General features: G+C 37.3%; 1 protein-coding gene across 3 annotated transcripts in view; it reads right to left on the bottom strand.

Annotated features, from left to right (window-relative positions):
• The window catches only part of JADE3 (jade family PHD finger 3), a 216927-nt gene that overhangs the window by 85722 nt on the left and 118142 nt on the right, over positions 1-13063 (bottom strand). Inside the window, exon 1 of one of the 3 annotated variants that reach the window (XM_057495297.1) lies at positions 2560-2768. The exons of the other annotated variants lie outside the window; for them this stretch is intronic. The gene's annotated coding sequence lies outside the window, so the exon portion shown is untranslated. Of the gene's footprint in view, positions 1-2559; positions 2769-13063 lie in introns of those variants that run through there. 3 annotated transcript variants of the gene reach the window in all.

Here is a 13063-nt window from a genome sequence, read left to right as displayed (position 1 = left end):
TTCTTAATTGTGTGCCTATTTTATATGCACTGGTAGTTTCCCCAAAAGTTCCGGAAACAAAAAGGCTTTCTATTTACCCGATATCTGCTCATTTATGGTCAAAGAGGGGATTCACAGGCTAACATACAGCCCAGCAGCTATGCCAAGTCTAACAGCACATGCACATCTTGGCCTCTCTGATGCTTGCAGAAACAAAGGAGGCCTCACTATGAATTCAATTAGAGTATCAATGCCTAACCTGCCAGAGCCACAAAGTGAAAAATGCCCTTCATGGACAGCTCTGGCTTTTATTGCTCTCATTAACATATCTCAGTGGGCAGTTTCTTAAAGCACAGCTAGTCTGAACATTTCTGTGACATTTTTTAGGGGAAAAGCCAAAACATTTACTTCCTGTATGACACAAAGGGGAACACTGTCTAGTCCATATGAATGAAGCAGAGAGATTAATAAGTTTTGATTCATAGTCACTTAAATCTGAAACTATATATAACTGACCACAAACAGATGTGTCACCCCAAAAGCACAAAAAACCTGCTGCAAACATGGTAACTATATTTAATCAAAAGGAATTAACCGTAAGTGACTTTCTTGAAATTACATAATTTTAAAGCAAGAAAACATTTTGGGGTTATCTAGAAGAATCAACTACTTAGAGCAGAGAAAATCTAGCAAAGAATACAAGCTTGCTCTTATATGGGATCAAAGATACCTAGTATTGTCGATGCTGTGTTCCTTACTAATTTTCTCAATGAAGCAAAGCTTGTCCAATTCTAAGTTCATATAAATATTTTTCATGGAAATACTTTTCAAATAGTTTAAAATAATTCTCAGGTTTCTTATAAATAAACAGGACATTTGTGATGGCTATGGCCTGACATCAACTGGAACATCAATTACCACAAAACAATGTACTTTTGGGCAGCTTAGTGTAGGTTTGATTATTTTCTTCACTCCATACCAGAGATGTATGCATCCTGGTAATGGAGAAGGGGGAACAATTGAGTCTAACTTAGACATCTGCGCAGTTTTCACATAAGAGATGGCATCTGAGGTTTGCTTTGCAAGTTTTTATCCTATCCCTCAATGTCCCTTTTTGTGCAATAAGTGTGCATTTGCAAGCTTAGTGCTTTTTACTTGCAGTGGGTCAGAAAACCATAAAATCAAGCTTGTTAGAAATACAGATAAAGCACTGTAAAGAAGCTCTGTTCTAAGGTATTGCAGTGTTCTCTGCTGAGTTAAAATATACGAGCATTCACTCTGTTGCTATGAAAATCTCAGACATAATAAATGAGATTCCAGGCCCACAGATGATATGCAGTCAGTGCTTTAAGATAGGTTGATATGTCTTATAGACCAATCAGACTAATATTAGGTGAAAATATCCTGGATTTGAGAAAGAATGGAAGACTTTTGAATATATTTAAATTGGTCATTTAGTACTATGTGCTTTTTCTAGGACAAATGGTTTTTAAAAAACATCTGTAACAGAGGTGAGGCTTAGAACCTCACCCCTCCTGTTTTGAGAGAAATCTTCTGCATCCGTGGATGTTTTGTTGCCCTTGTCTAGCTTGGATTAGGCACTTAGTCTATAGGCACAGACCCGATCATCTACATTTGCCCTCTTACAGCACTAAATTATGTTTTCTACCTTTATCTTGCATCTACCTACCACTTCAGCATTTTATTAAAATAATAATAATAATAATAATAATTATAATAATAATAAGGGAGAAATGTGGGATTCACATATAAATCAAGTATAAAAATATGACTTGATTGTTTATAGCTCATGATGCATGATCAAAACTGAAAGTTTCTGTGATATGACTGCCCTTGCACTGTTCACCATGTAAGAACTTATTCACTATGTAAGAACTTGTTCACCATGTAAGAACTTGTTCATTATGCTTCAGAAGATTGGAGACTGTGGAGAATTAGGCTTGGGGTTGATTAATGATTGTGCATTGAGTCCCCTATACAGAATTTTATTGTTGTTAACAACCATTTGATCAATAAATATGAGAGATACCCTCTCAAAAAAAAAACCATCTGTAAGAGCATTGGCCCTTTTGAGAATCAGACAATGTCTAACTCAGAAAAAAAATACACATAAAATCATACCCTTAAAAGTTTGTATATAATTTTCAGAAGTTATCAAAGTCCCTGAACCATATGTGGGATTCATCTACCCCTAGGAAACTCTTCTCTAGAGGATAAGTCAGGGGGAGGCATGCACAGGAATCTCACTGAAGCACTAAATATCAAAGAAAATATATATCTATTAATGCAGCCAATTAAGCCCCAGCAAAAATGATCATTTATATTGCATTTCAATGACTAACTCCCAGTAAAAACACACATAGGGTTTCATCTCAGACCTGTAGAGAGTCAGAAAAAAGAAACTCCCATCCTTAAAGGAATGAAAAATTAGGACAGGCAGCAAGTTAACAGTTTTTGTTTTGGTGAACCTATTAAAGAAATGAGTCATAGGACAAACGGCCAACTCAAAGAGAGACAGGTGTGCCTACAGGGAGACATAGGACAGGAGCATTTGCTTACCTGGGGCAGAAGCCGCAGTAGGAATATTAAATTAGAAATTTTGAAGAATCGCTGGGGGCTACTGTCATAGAGGGTTCATACCTTCTTGTAAGCTTTTTCTCCAGAAACCCAACTAGGCTCTCATAGGGAAGATGGGGGAAAGCCTGGAGAGAGCTCCCCCAGTGGAGCTGTCTGGGCTCCTGGTGCTCAGTGTTCTGATTCCATTACTGAACAAAAGGCTTCATCTGCAGGGGAAGGACATCAAATGAGGGCACTGGTGAAATTTCACTAGTACTTGGAGGAGGGGAAAAGCACCCAATGTCAGCCTCCCTGTGTTATCCAAGAGGAAAAATAGCCTTAATATACAGGAAGGAGAATCTCAAGGACATAGACTGAGAACTCCAGAGGATACTTGCTACAATCAGATTGGGGAATAGGGGTCAGAGGCAAAAAGCTCTACCCCTGAAGTCCACCTCCCTCAGCCTGCCCCCAAAGGACCACTATGCACTCCAAAGACTGAGACATAGCCAGAGATTGGAGAACACTGCCCCTCCCCTACACTCTACCACCATACTAAAGCCTCCAGTGATAGTAACAGTGGCTTACAGTTTGGAGTAGCAAAAGACAGAATCTCTCTGAGGCCAAGCACAAAGGGAAGACTCTAAGCCAAGACAGGAGACAAAAACAAGGTCACCAGAGGAATTAGAAGTCTCTGGTGCGTATAGTAATAATATATTTTAAACACCCTCATACACTGCTGGTGGGACTATAAACTGATGAAGCCCCTTTGGAAAACAGTCTAGCATTCCCTCAAATGGTTAAATATAGTTACTATATGACTCAGCAGTTACACACCTAGGTGTATACTCAAGACAACTGAAAACATATGTCCACATAAAAACTTTTACAGGAATATTCATAGCAGCATTAATCATAATACTCCAAAAATGGAGACAACCCAAATGTCTATCAACTTGTGAATGTGATAATATCCATGCAATGTAGTACCATTCAGTCATGAAAAGGAATGAAGTGCTGCCATGCTACAACATGGATGAACCTTGAAAACATTATGCTAAGTAAAAGAAGCCAGATACAAAAGGCTGTATATTATATGATTCCATTTATATGAAATGTCCAGAACAGGTAAATCCACAGAGACAGAAATTAGATTAGTGGTTGCCAAGGGCTGGGAGTAGGGGGACTGGGGAGTAACTGCTCATGGGTAGGGGCTTTTTTTCTGGGGTGATGAAATGTTCTAAATATGGATTGTGGTAATGGTTACAAAACTCTGTGAATATACAAAACCCCCACTAAATTACAAATTTTAGATGGATGAATCGTATGGTGTAAGAACTTATTTCAAAAAAGGTATTAAAAATGTTTTTTAAAAAAGGGAAATTGTGTTGGTGTCAATGTACGTCATCTGAAAGGCCTTGACATCTACTACCACCCAGAAATAGCAAGGTGATCCTCCTCCTCAAAGTGGTATCAGCAGACACAGGGTAGGAAGTCTAGACTGTCGCCACTGCCCATCAATATGTGGTACACCTCTTACCACTCCCACTCCCCTTGCTATCAGTGGGGACATCAAGGTGGGGATTTCCACCCGGACCAAGTAGTAACGAGACAACCTTCCTCCTTCCCAGAGAGATAACAGAACTATCTTCCTAAAAAGATAACAGAACTAGGATATGGAGCCTAGGAATTCCACAACTGGTGGTAAAGAGTCAGTGCTCTGCTTCCCAACCAGCCTGGTTATTACGGAGGCATGCTAAAACAGATTTAAATAAGACTTAGTGTCTTATAACATAATACCAAAAACGTCTAGGATACAATAGAAAATCACTCATCATACTAAGAACCAGGAATGAAAAGAGACAATCAACAGACATCAACACCAAGATGACAGAGATACTGGAATTATCTGACAAGGATTTTATAGCAGCCATCATAAAAAGGCTTCAGTGAGAAATTATGAACATTTTTGAAGTATAAATACTTTTCAGCAAAGAAATAGAAAATACAAAGAATAACCAAATAAAAAACCTGAAATGTAATAATATAATAAGTAAAACAACAAACTCATGGGTTAGGCTCAACAAAATGGAATTAACAGAATAAAGAATCAGCGAACAAGAGAAATCACCCAATCTGATCAACAGAAAGAGTATACACTAAAAAAGAAAAACAGAAGAATCTTAGAGACCTGTAGGAAAATAACAAAAGATCTAACATTCATGCAGGTGAAGTCCCAAAAGAAGAGGAGAAAGAAGATGGAACTGAAAAAATAGTTGAAGAAATAATGGCTAAAAATTTCCCTAAACCCTAAACCCTAACGGGATAAATCAAAAGAAATCCATACACAGGCATATCATAATCCAATTTTGGAAAAATAAAGACAAAGAAAAATCTTGAAAGCAACTGGGAAAGAAATGACTGATTACCTTCAGGGGAGCAATTATTTGAATGAGAGCAGATTTCCCATTGGAAACCATGGAGGCCAGATAGAAGTAGCACATTTTTCAAGTACTGAAAAAAAGTACTATCAAACTGGATTCCATATCAAACAAAAATATCTTTCAGGAATGAAGATGAAACCAAGACTTTATCAAAGAAGGAAAACTAAGAGATTTCATCACCTACAGATTTATCCTAAAAACGGCTATAGGAAGTCCTGCAAACAAAAAAATGAAGAAAAGCAAAGTTCGAACATCAGGAATATAAGGAAAAACAAGAGAGTAAAAATATGGGTAAATATAATAGACTATCCTTCTCTTCCTGAGTTTTATAACGTTTTCTGATTGAGGGAAGTAGTACAACATTGCCTAATATAGTTCTCAATGCATGTAGAAAAAATATTTAAGACAGTTATAAAAAGGGAGGGTGGATAAATAAACCTAAATGGTGGTAAATTTTCTGTTTCTCTCAAAGTGGTAAAATGTGGAGACCAGTAGACTGATAAAAGGTCCTTCCTTTTAAAGATTGATCCCCAAAATCAAACACTAAAAATCTACACAAAGATATATACTCAAAACTACTACAGAAAAATCAACATGTAATTAAAAAAAAAGTTCATGTCAACAGAGCAGTAGACTCACAGACACAGAGAAGGGACTAGTGGTTACCAAAGGTGGGGGGGCAGGTACGTGGGGACAGTGGGTGGGGAGGGAGAAGGGGATTAAGGGGCACTGGAGTTAGCAATCACAATATAGGTAGGTCACAGGGAAGGCAGTACAGCACAGAGAAGACAATTAATGACTTCATAACATTTTACTACATTGACAGACAGTGACTGCAATGGAGGGGTTGAGGACTTGATAATACAGGTGAATGTTGTGTGTTGTTTATGTGAAACCATCATAAGACTGCATATCAAATATACTTCAATAAAAAAAATAAAGGCAGTTTGTACCACGAAAACAAAGTTCAAGTAATGATCCACAGAAAGAGAAAAAGTAAAACAGGGGGACAAAAAAAAAACAGAGAGAACACATAGAAAGCAAACAATGACAGATTTAAACCAAACCATACAAAGAGTTACAATAAATATAAATGGTTTAAATATGCCAATTAAAAGACAGATTGAAAGAGTGAATTAAAAAATGACCAAACTATGTCATCCACAAGAAACTCACTTCAAATATAACCACATATATAGATTGATAGTAAAAGGATGGAAAAAATACACCATATAAACATGAATGAAAAGCCATAAACTATATTGATAGTAGATAGTGTAGACTCCAGAGCAAATAAAATTACCAAAGACAAAGAGGGACATTAATAAAAAATTTGTCAAGAAGATATAGTAATCCTAAATGTGTATGTACGTAACAGAGCTTCAAAATAAAGAAAGCAAAACTGGTAAAACTGAGAAGAGAAATAGACAAAGCCACAGTTACAGGTGGAGACTTCTATAGCCTTCTCCGAACAAATGATAAAACTACTAGGCAGAAAATCAGGAAACATACAGAAGAACACCATCAACCAATAGGACCCAACAGCAGAATATGCATTCTTTTCAAACGCCCATGAAACGTTCACGCAGATAAACTATACGCTGGGTCATAAAACAAACCTTGACAAATATAAAAGAACCAAAACCATACAGACTATGTTTTCAGACAAAAAAGGACTCACTAGAAATAAGTAACAGCAAGATAGCAGGAAAGTCTCCCAATGCTTGGAAACTAAACAACACACTTCCAAATAATCCATGGGGCAAAGAGGAAATCTCAAGGGAGAAAAAAAAAAAGATACTGAACTGGATGAAAATGAATGAAAATAAATATCAAAATTTATGGGATATAGCTAAAGCAGTGTTTAAAGGGAAATTTATAGCACTAAAATATTTTTTTAATTTAAAAAATTTTAATTTTTATTAAGGTATCATTGATATACAATCTTATGCTCAGGTTTCATATGAGCAACATTGTGGTTATTACCTTCCCCCCTATTATCAAGTCCCCACCACATACTCCATAACAGACACTGTCCATCAGCATAGTAGGATGCTATAGAGTCACTACTTGTCTTCTCTGTGCTATACTGCCTTCCCCGTGCCTACCCCTAACAATATGTATGCTAATCATAATGCCCCTTAATAACTCTTATCCCTCCTTTCCCACCCACCCTCCCCAACTCCTTTCCCTTTGGTAACTGCTAGTCCATTCTTAGGTTCTGTGAGTCTGCTGCTGTTTTGTTCCTTCACTTTTTGCTTTGTTATACTCCAGAGATGAGTGAAACCATTTGGTACTTGTCTTTCTCTGCCTGAATAGCACTACAATTCCTATATTAGAAAAAAGGAAAAATCTCAAATAGCCTAAGCACCCATCTCAAGAATCTAGAAAAAGAACAAAATAAACCTAAAGCAAGAAGGAAGAAAATAAAAATCAGAACAGAAATCTGGGAATGAAAGGAAAAAATAACAGATGATTTCACTGATTTATGGAACAATCTGAGCAGCACAATAAATTATATAGTATTGAATTATAACCCAACGTATAAAATGTACATGAGTCCATACTGATATAAGTTATTTAATAAAATTTTTCAAAGAAAGAAGCATCCAAGGAGATTCTTATAATTGCTTAATTTTGGGAAACAATCAGACAAATTATTTTAGAAATGAAATAAGCCAGCAAAGCAAAATATGGAATCAATCTCTTCTAATGCCAAGATTAGTTTTGTTCTACAATATCAGGTTCTCTCTTTTATAAAAGAATGAAAATATAAATGAAAAAATTTGCTTTCAGTAGTCCAGGTGCCTTATCCCTGTCAACAAAGCTATTCTCACTACTGACCTGGAGACAGCAGGCCTTAAGACCCAAAGCTCTTGAGTCACTTTATGTTCTAGTGATACTGGGGTTCTTATTTATGGATTCGAAAAATGAACTTCACAAACACTCAAGGTAGGCAAGCAAGAAAGAGGCTTTTAATTTTTCTACTGACAGAAGTAAAGGTACAGAACTCCCAGGCATATACTGGGAGGGGCAAAACTACCTTCTCTGGGCTCAGGTCTAGGAGATTTATGCCTGTTGCATTGAGTAGGGAGAGAAACTATTTAAGCTGATCATACTAAAGGTCATTTCTATTTTTACCTAGCGAGCTATGAGACTTAGAGTTAGTAAAAATGTTTTTTTACCACAGAGGTTCAGTGATGAGAACCATCTTATATGTTGTTGTACTGTTTCAGCCGCAAGTCTCCCCTGTTTCACATTCTCAAGGCCCTTAGTAAGCATCCTGTTTGTCCTTCCCAGGGCCCTTATCTTGCTCTAACTGAACAGGGACTGCCTCCTGTTCTTTCACTGTCTCACAGGGACCTGCTGTCCTAAATGGGAAAGTAAGGTTTCTTTATCACCATTCTGTAATCAAAGCCTCTTCTAGATAGATAGGAAATTTGTTCTGCTCCTGTTTATGTACATTTTATTTTTAATTTTTTTATTTTGGTATCATTAATCTACAAATACATGAAGAACATTGTTTACTAGGCTCCCCCTTCACCATGTCCCACCCACATACACCTTCACAGTCACTGTCCATCAGCGTAGTAAGATGCTGTAAAATCACTACTTGTCTTCTCTGTGTTGTAGAGCCCGCCCCATGCCCCCTCACATTATACATGCTAATTGTAATGCCCCCTCTCTTTTTCCCTGCCCTTATCCCTCCCTTCCCAACCATCTTCCCCTGTCCCTTTCCTTTGGCAACTGTTAGTCCATTCGGGGGTTCTGTGATTCTGCTGCTGTTTTGTTCCTTCAGTTTTTCTTTGTTCTTATACTCCACTTATGAGTGAAATCATTTGGTACTTGTGTTTCTCCTCCTGGCTTATTTCACTGAGCATAATACCCTCTAGCTCCATCCATGTTCTTGCAAATGGTAGGATTTGTTTTCTTCTTTATTTATTTATTTTTTATTTTGGTATCATTAATCTACAATTACAAGAAGTACATTATGTTTACTAGGCTTCCCCCTTCACCAAGTCCCCCAAACATACCCCTTCACAGTCACTGTCCACCTGTGTAGTAAGATGCTGTAAAATCACTACTTGTCTTCTCTGTGTTCCACAGCCCTCCCCACGCCCCCCATGCACTATACATGCTAATTGTAATGCCCTCTTTCTTTTTCCCCGCCCTTATCCCTCCCTTCCCACCCATCCTCCCCAGTCCCTTTCCCTTAGGTAAGTGTTAGTTCATTCTTGGGTTCTGTGATTCTGCTGCTATTCTGTTCCTTCAGTTTTCCTTTGTTCTTATACTCCACATATGAGTGAAATCATTTGGTACCTGTCTTTATCCACCTGGCTTATTTCACTGAGCATAATACCCTCTAGCTCCATCCATGTTGTTGCAAATGGTAGGATCTGCTTTTTTCTTATGGCTGAGTAATATTCCATTGTGTATATGTACCACATCCCCTTTATCCATTCATCTACTGATGGACATTTAGGTTGCTTCCATTTCCTGGCTATTGTAAACAGTGCTGCGATAAACATAGGGGTGAATTTGTCTTTTTCAAACTGGGCTGCTGCATTCTTAGGGTAAATTCCTAGGAGTGCAATTCCTGGGTCAAATGGTATTTTTATTTTGAGCATTTTGAGGAACCTCCATACTGCTTTCCACAATGGTTGAACTAATTTACATTCCCACCAGCAGTGGAGGAGGGTTCCCCTTTTCCACAACCTCACCAACATTTGTTGTTGTTTGTCTTTTGGAGGTGGCGATCCCTACTGGTGAGAGGTGATGTCTCGTGGTTTTAATTTGCATTTCTCTGATGACAAGTGATGTGGAGCATCTTTTCATGTATCAGTTGGCCATCTGAATTTCTTCTTTAAAGAACTGTATATTCAGCTCCACTGTCCATTTTTTAATTGGATTATTTGACTTTGTTTGTTGAGGTGCGTGAGCTCTTTATATATTTTGGATGTCAACCCTTTATCGGATCTGTCATTTATGAATATATTCTCCCATACTGTACGATACCTTTTTGTTCTATTGATGGTGTCCTTTGATGTACATAAGATTTTCAGCTTGATATAGTCCCACTTGTTCATTTTTGCTTTTGTTTCTCTTGCCTGGGGAGATATGTTCATGAAGAAGTCACTCATGTTTATGTCTAAAGATTTTTGCCTATGTTTTTTTCTAAGAGTTTTATGGTTTCATGACTTACATTCAGGTCTTTGATCCATATGGAATTTACTTTTCTGTATGTGGTTAGACAGTGATCCAGTTTCATTCTCTTACATGTAGCTGTCCAGTTTTGCCAGCACCATCTGTTGAAGAGACTGTCATTTCCCCATTGTATGTCTATGGCTCCTTTATCATATATTAATTGACCATAAATGTTTGGGTTAATATCTGGGGTCTCCATTCTGTTCCACTGGTCTGTGGCTCTGTTCTTGTGCCAGTACCAAACTATCTTGATTACTGTGGCTTTGTAGTAGAGCTTGAAATTGGAGAATGAGATCCCTCCCACTTTATTCTTCCTTCTCAGGATTGCTTTGGCTATTCGGGGTCTTCGGTGTTTCCACATGAATTTTTGAACTATTTGTTCCGGTTTGTTGAAGAATGCTGTTGGTAGTTTGATAGGGATTGCATTGAGTCTGTATATTGCTGTGGGCAGGATGGCCATTTTGATGATATTAATTCTTCCTAGCCAGGAGCATGGGATGAGTTTCCATTTGTTAGTGACCTCTTTAATTTCTCTTAAGAGTGTCTTGTAGTTTTCAGGGTACAGGTCTTTCACTTCCTTGGTTAGGTTTACTCCTAGGTATTTTATTCTTTTTGATGCAATTGTGAATGGAATTGTTTTCCTGATTTCTCTTTCTATTAGTTCATTGTTAGTGTATAGGAAAGCCACAGATTTCTGTGTGTTAATTTTGTAACCTGCAACTTTGCTGAATTCTGATATTAGTTCTAGTAGTTTTGGAGTGGAGTCTTTAGGGTTTTTTATGTACAATATCAAGTCATCTGCAAATAGTGACAGTTTAACTTCTTTACCAATCTGGATTCCTTGTATTTCTTTGTTTTGTCTAATTGACAAGGCTAGGACCTCCAGTACTATGTTCAATAACAGTGGGGAGAGTGGGCATCCCTGTCTTGTTCCCGATCTCAGAGGAAAAGCTTTCAGCTTCTCGCTATTCAGTATGATTTTAGCTGTGGGTTTATCATATATGGCCTTTATTATGTTGAGGTACTTGCCCTCTATACCCATTTTCTTGAGAGTTCTTATCAGGAATGGATGTTGAATTTTGTCGAATGCTTTTTCAGCATCTCTGGAGATGATCATGTGGTTTTTGTCCTTCTTTTTGTTGATGTGGTGGATGATGCTGATGGATTTTCGAATGTTGTACCATCCATGCATCCCTGGGATGAATCCCACTTGGTCATGGTGTATGATTCTTTTGATGTATTTTTCAATTCAGTTTGCTAATATTTTGTTGAGTATTTTTGCATCTATGTTCCTCAGGGATATTGGTCTGTAGTTTTCATTTTTGGTGGGGTCTTTGCCTGGTTTTGGTATTAGGGTGTCATTGCTGGTAATTGGTCTGTTTAGATTTTCTGTTTCTTTCTGGGTCAGTCTTGGAAGGTTGTATTTTTCTAGGAAGTTGTCCATTTCTCCTAGGTTTCCCAGCTTGTTAGCATATAGGTTTTCATAGTATTCTCTAATAATTCTTTGTATTTCTGTGGGGTCCATCATAATTTTTCCTTTCTCATTTCTGATTCTGTTGATGTGTGTTGATTCTCTTTTTCTCTTAATAAGTCTGGCTAGAGGCTTACCTATTTTGTTTATTTTCTCAAAGAACCAGCTCTTGGTTTCATTGATTTTTTCTATTGTTTTATTCTTCTCAATTTTATTTATTTCTTCTCTGATCTTTATTATGTCCCTCCATCTGCTGACCTTAGGCCTCATTTGTTCTTCTTTTTCCAATTTCGACAGTTGTAACATTAGACTATTCATTTGGGATTGTTCTTCCTTCTTTAAATATGCCTGGATTGCTATATCCTTTCCTCTTAAGACTGCTTTTGCTGTGTCCCAAAGAAGTTGGGGCTTTGTGTTGTTGTTGTCCTTTTTTTCCATATATTGCTGGATCTCCATTTTAATTTGGTTGTTGATCCTTTGATTATTTAGAAGCATGTTGTTAAGCCTCCATTTGTTTGTGAGCCTTTTTGCTTTCTTTGTACAATTTATTTCTAGTTTTATACCTTTGTGGTCTGAAAAGTTGGTTGGTAGGGTTTCAATCTTTTTGAATTTACTGAGGCTCTTTTTGTGGCGTATTATGTGGTCTATTCTGGACAATGTTCCATGTGCACTTGAGAAGAATGTGTATCCTGTTGCGTTTGGATGTAGAGTTCTATAGATATCTATTAGGTCCATCTGTTCTAGTGTGTTGTTCAGTGCCTCTATGTCCTTACTTATTTTCTTTCTGGTGGATCTGTCCTTTGGAGTGAGTAGTGTGCTGAAGTCTCCCAAAATGAATGCATTGCATTCTATTTCCTCCTTTAGTTCTGTTAGTATTTGTTTCACATATTTTGGTGCTCCTGTATTGGGTGCATATATGTTTATAATGGTTATATCCTCTTGTTGGACTGAGCCCTTTATCATTATGTAATGTCCTTCTTTATCTTTTGTTACTTTGTTTTGAAGTCTATTTTGTCTGATACTAGTACTGCAACACCTGCTTTTTCTCCCTGTTGTTTGTATGAAATATATTTTTCCATCTCTTGATTTTTAATCTGTGCATGTCTTTGGGTTTGAGGTGAGTCTATTTTAAGCAGCATAGAGATGGGTCTTGCATTTTTATCCATTATATTACTCTGTGTCTTTTGATTGGTGCATTCAGTCCATTTACATTTACAGTGATTATTGAAAGATACGTACTTATTGCCATTGCAGGCTTTATGTCTGTTGTTACCAAAGGTTCAAGGTCAGCTTCTTTACTATCTTGCTGTCTAACTTCACTCACTTATTGAGCTATTATAAATACTGTCTGATGATTCTTTATTTCTCTCCCTTCTTATTCCTCCTC

The sequence above is a fragment of the Manis pentadactyla genome, chromosome X (genome assembly GCF_030020395.1).
Source record: "Manis pentadactyla isolate mManPen7 chromosome X, mManPen7.hap1, whole genome shotgun sequence".
In the NCBI taxonomy this organism is placed as follows: Eukaryota; Metazoa; Chordata; class Mammalia; order Pholidota; family Manidae; genus Manis; species Manis pentadactyla.
This window is presented reverse-complemented; position numbering and strand designations above follow the sequence as displayed.